The sequence below is a fragment of the Stylophora pistillata genome, chromosome 8 (genome assembly GCF_964205215.1).
Source record: "Stylophora pistillata chromosome 8, jaStyPist1.2, whole genome shotgun sequence".
In the NCBI taxonomy this organism is placed as follows: Eukaryota; Metazoa; Cnidaria; class Anthozoa; order Scleractinia; family Pocilloporidae; genus Stylophora; species Stylophora pistillata.
The window spans coordinates 31,003,902-31,010,171 of record NC_142526.1 but is presented as its reverse complement, the minus strand read 5'-3'; positions in this window follow the sequence as shown (position 1 = coordinate 31,010,171).

The window sequence follows — 6,270 nt, the reverse complement described above, 5'->3', positions numbered from 1 at the left end:
CTAATGATAACGGGAGCATAAGTAACAAGCTTTACAGCTCAATGAATCAGCCGTGACCTGATAATAATAATGATAATAATAATAACGATGATAGTGATAATGATGATAATTACATGAATAAGGATAATGACAATTGCAATGACAATGAAAGCAACAGAGACAGACAGTGACGGTGACAATGACAGTGATAGTGACAATAACATTGACGGTGACACCGACAGTGATAGTGATAGTGACCGTGACAGTGACAGTAACAATGACAGTGACAATGACAGTGACAGTGACAGTGACAGTGACAATGACAGTGACAGTGACAGTGACAGTGACAATGACAATGACAGTGACAGTGACAGTGACGGTGACCGTGACAATGACAGTGACAGTGACAGTGACAATGACATTGACATTGACAATGACAATGACAGTGACAGTGACAGTGACAGTGACAGTGACAGTGACAAAAGAGAGATTTTGCAAGAGGACGGGAACGTCAGTTGACAACGGCGCGCGCAGCAAAAATACCGGTAAGAAACTGGGTCGAGAACGTCGCCCCGTTGTGTTTCAGAAGTGCTTTAGCAGTCGATTTCAAGAGACGTCATCGCAATATCTGTTCTTCAATAGCCTAAACTCGGCTTTTCAAAGATCGCCAACACAAATTTTCGCTTTCACAAACAGCTTTAAGGACAACGAAACTATCCTCCTTGAGAGTGATGCAACAAGCGCAAACAGAGGATAATTATAGTTACGGAAAGTTAGATGTTTATAATGTACGAACCACATGGGCGATTAAAATCTATAATTGATCCATTCCAGGTAAGACTTGTGTCTGTTGATTCCTGTATCGAATTTTGGAGCCCATTAGATATTTTTTTTGCTATTTGTGTTGTTGTCTTTACGTTTCGTGCCATTAATTAGATTTTAGCACTGCTCATCTTTCTTCGCAATTATACAAAGTATAACTTGGAAATAATCATCGTTCTTCCCCTTGTTCACTGAATATTTCTATTCATTCATGACGGTACATCTCTTTTGAAGATTGAATACTTAGAGGTGCAAAGTATTTTGAATGGGGTTATGGCGAAACCATGTAGAAACCATGCGACCCAACGACAAAGTTGTTTATGATGAGTTCTTGTTTAACGCTGAAATAATTAATGCAAGTCACCCATGAAACCGTTAGGATTAGGATAAGACTTGGTTTCGGTTTTTTGTTTGTTTTGTCTTGTTTTGTTTCTTTTCGACGAAGTTGTTCAAGACTGAATTAAATTATTTGATTTAGAAAGACGTGTCGAAATAAAATTCATTGTCATTTCTTTTTGTTGCGTGAGCACAACTTTCTTGTTTTCATCGGCGCTGATTAAAAAAGTTTAAGACATGAAAAAGGGCAAACCCGAGAAAATTCTCAAATTGTTTATCTCTGACTTCAATCCACAAAGCATTCATTCATGATCGGTAAAAACGACTACGACGGCAAATAAATAAAAATTTTACGGTATGTAAGCTTCGTGATAGTTCATTTGATTCACTGCTCCAAACTTCAACATGCAGCATGGTTATTGATGAATTGAACGGCATCCCATTCTTAAAGTTTTCACAAAGGCTTACAGAAATGTATTAAAGAAAAAGCCCTTTTATTGTCTAAAGCTTTCCTCATTCAAAAGCAAACTGAGTCATGAAATCTTGGATCGCTTGCCAACGATTGTGTTCCAATTTCCTTTCGGGAATCCAGCATATTGAAGCGGCAAGTTTTCAAAAATACACCGATTAAAACAAAGAAAGGGACCCAATTAACCTGAACATGAGTTTTGAAATACTTCCAAACAGTATTATCTCGTTTGGATCGATTTACAAATACACAATTGACGGAAATCTCAGACGTTCTGATCGCGACGGGAAAACCAGCGAAGTGACGTCCAGAACTTGTTCGGGAGAACGGCAACGCTAACACCGGAAGTCGAGTGGTGTCGTGTCCAGACTATTCCGCGCGCTCTCCCGTTCTGAAATGACGTTCCCGTCCTCTTGCTAAATCTCTCTAATGACAGTGACAGTGACAGTGACAGTGACAATGACAGTGACAGTGACAGTGACAGTGATAGTGATAGTGATAGTGACCGTGACAGTGACAGTGACAGTGACAATGACAATGACAATGACAGTGACAGTGACAATGACAATGACAGTGACACTGACAGTAACAATGACAGTGATAGTGACAATGACAATGATGGTGACAGTGACAGTGACAATGACAGTGACATTGACGGTGACAATGACAATGACAATGATAATGACAGTGACAATGACATTGACAGTGACAATGACAATGACAGTGACAATGACAGTGACAGTGATAATGACAATGACAGTGACACTGACAGTAACAATGACAGTGATAGTGAAAATGACAATGACGGTGACACTGACAGTGATAGTGACCGTGACAGTGACAGTGACAGTAACAATGACAGTGACACTGACAGTGATAGCGACAATGAAAATGACGGTGACACTGACAGTGATAGTGACCGTGACAGTGACAATGACAGTGACAATGACAATGACAGTGACAATGACAGTGACAGTGACAGTGACAATGACAGTGACAGTGACAGTGACAGTGACAGTGACAATGACAGTGACAATGACAATGACAGTGACAATGACAGTGACAGGGAAAAAAATTTTAGGGGTTAGCACGGGGACGGGGGGGGACTGGGTGCAGGTGGAATTGATTGATGCATTACCAGTAACCACCCTCGGCTGTCAATCATGGACTCTAAATAACTTCCTGGAATTGAAAGAAATCAATGAAAACTCCAGAAAAAATTCACAATGGGGGAAGGGTGAGTTCAAGAAGGAAATCAATCGCGCTTTTGAATCAGGATTCTCAATCGCCGGGCAATCTTGTAAAACAGTTTTGTAATACACCGAATGCAAATATGGCGTCCAATTTGAGTTGCCATCGTTCTGGACTGACTAGCCTTTCACACATGCAATAATCCTTTCGTATTTTCACGTAAAGACGAGGCTAGTCAGTCCAGAACAATGGAAATTCAAATTGGACGCCATATTCGCATTCGGAAAATTTTTAGCTCCGTAGGTTTTGCTGGCTGGTCTGTAGAATTTAAAAAATGCGCAATATTCACGCCAAAGCCGGTCCAAAAATATTCTGATTAAAAGGTCACACTGTTGTAACTATAGAAATGCGAGGCTAATCAGGCCCATAGCCAGTTAGCTCGGTTTTCTTTTTTGGGGTCCTCTCTGAACCAGTGAGAAACCAGTGAAAACCTATAAATAACACTTTTTTCAGACATTATTCTGTTCTTAGCTAAATCTCGTTTAAATATTACATACCACTAAGTAGGATTCTTTTCGTGCATAGCATAAACACTGCAAAAAATATCCTCCCCCCTCCCCCCATCCACAGGAGCGATCATGGAGGATTTACTGTAATTATAAAATTTATAACTTTATTATAGTATTATAATGCATGAGGCAACTGAGTCCAAGAGATCAACGTGAATACCTTCAACATCTCAGAAATATTACATACCACTAAGTAGGACTCTTTTCGTGCATAGCTTTGGCCAAGAAATAAATGATGCATATGTTCGTTCTTGGGTTTTGTCAACTTCCAGAAGAAGATAGTGCAAATTTTTAGGAAAGATTTGCTCCATTTTTTGATCCTTTACCATTTTTTCTTGATAAACCCAGGTACGTATTTCCAGTAGAAAAAGAAAATATTAGATCTATTAACATAGATTAGTGTGTTTTTCTTTATAATTTGTAAACAAAAAGCGAAAAGCAAAACCAACAACTGTTAATGGAAGAACCGGAACTTGCATTGTATTTTGTGTTTGTAATAAAAGCAAATTTTCGTCCAAAAAGTATGCACGCAAATGAACAATGGAAGAGATTGTTATAAATTTTGGCTCGAATGATAACTATCTTAAAACGGTATCCAAGGAAAGACTTTACTTAATATTGTACCTATTATGACTTTGAGGTTACGTAATCCATTAAGAAACTTATTAAACATTATAAATGGTAATCTATTAAGACTTTGAAGTTGACTTATTAAAAATTGCAAGCATTTTTGATTGACAAGTTACGGCGTAAAAGTTACGACGTAAAACTTATTTGACAAGGTTTTGATTGACAAGTTCTAAAGGTGACAAATTTTACGTCGTAAAAGATACGACGTAAAACTTATTTGATAACTTACGACGTAAAGTGTAGTCAAAATTGAATTTTACGTCGTAACGCGAAGCTCCTCGTTTGAAGACGTTGAAAGTCCACTGAACGATAATCGAATTCTCGCCGTAAAATAGACGTCGGTGTATTTGACGGCGTAACGAGGTGAATACACGGTTTTACGTCGTAAAATTTAGGACGTGATATCTGACAGAGGAATTTGATCCCCTTGAACGTAAAAGAGGTGTCAGAAAGTCACATATGTGATCAAAGTGTTTTGAGCAGTAATGAACGCCATAGATGAGAGCCTGGATAACAAGTTTTATTAAAAACTGGATCATTGGATAATGCAATTCAAGACTTCTAATTGGCTTAGCCATTATGGTATATGAGCCAATATACCATAATCTAATATCTGTACATTGTGACATCCGATTTCTTATTACAAACTAAAGTCGAGAAGATATGTCTAATATCTTGGGGCGTTTTTTTAATAAAACAATTATTCCACTCGCTCTTGTTGTATATGAGATGATTATAGCCAACTCGGCGCTACGTGCCTCGTTGGCTATCTATCATCTCATATCCAACGCGCGCTCGTGGAATAATTGTTAAATATTTACAGCTCGATAAGTCAGCCGTGACCTGATAATGAAAATGATAATGGGGGCCTGGGTAACAAGCTATTTTCACAGCTCAATAAATCGGCCGTGAGCAAGTAGACAAGAAGATGTCTAAAGGCTCATAGTTTCGAAAGAAACTGATCGGGGCTGCGTCGGTGGGAGTAACGAAATAATTTGGGTATATCAACAAAGTTGAAATGGTAAATTGGCCACCGTAACGATTACAAAAGCTGACGTTTCGAGCGTTAGCCCTTCGTCGGAGCGAATAGAGGAATTTTGGGTTGTGTGTGCTTCTAAAGGCAGAAAATGGAGTAGCAATAACGTAGCTCCATTTTCTGCCTTTAAAAGCACACACAACCCACAATTCCTCTATTCGCTCCGACAAAGGGCTAACGCTCGAAACGTCAGCTTTTGTAATCGTTACGGTGGCCAAATTACCATTTCACTCCTTTGTTGATATATCCAAAAGAAGATGTCTAGCCCACGAAAGATGTCAAACTTAAGACAAATCAATTTTTTAGCCTTACAATTTGCCGAATACCCCTACGGTAATGAAATTGATGTCATATTTGGTGGAGGGCGAAGAGAGTTAATGCATAAAAGTCAAACAGATCCTGAATACCCGGACAAAAAGGAGAGAGACTGGACGACAGAGACCAGATTCAGGAGTGGCTTGACAAACATCCCAACTCGCACTATGTGTGGAACAATTCCGGTTTTGAGAAGATTGATGTGCAGAGGACGATCGTGTGATGGGTATTTAATCAAAATGTTTTCTTTTCATTCTATCGAGTTCTTTTCATAACAAAAGCAGGAAATCTAATCGCTAACGCTCGGAACTCCAATAAGAAAAGCTGAGAAAGGGGGCGGGAGGTATCAGGCTTTAAATAAACCGAAAGATATCACTTTGTTCAAATGGGCGCTTGTGATGGGCGGACTACTTTTCTTTTTAGGGGCAGGAACACTAGTGTTACCCCTCGAGAAGTCATGTCTGGGAAACGTTCATAAGCCCTGAACGTGATAGACTACTAAACAGAAGTTTACAAGTATTGGTTACCAGGTTAGGGGTTTGTGTTGCACAGATTGGTTCCCTCGGAAGATATTTTTGGGTAATCTTGAAAGTTTCATTTCAAGTATTGTATCTCAGTTCTTTCCACTCTATCTCTGGATATTAACTGCTCAACACCCGCGGTTATTTTTGTATTGCCTCTCTTAAGTGGTCACGGAAATATTGCAAATAATACAGGGTCATGATCAACGCGATAAGTAGAGCTTAAAGTATATACGATTTAGATACAGGAATGATTTCCAAATAATCGCGTCAGTAGCAGTTACAAAAACATGAAGGACTGGTTATTTAAACAAAGGTTAGCCATTGTTTAACAAAACCACGCTCTAAGTTATCTTCAATTTAGCCGGAACTTTTGTGTACGATCTCAAGAGAGCCGAAAGC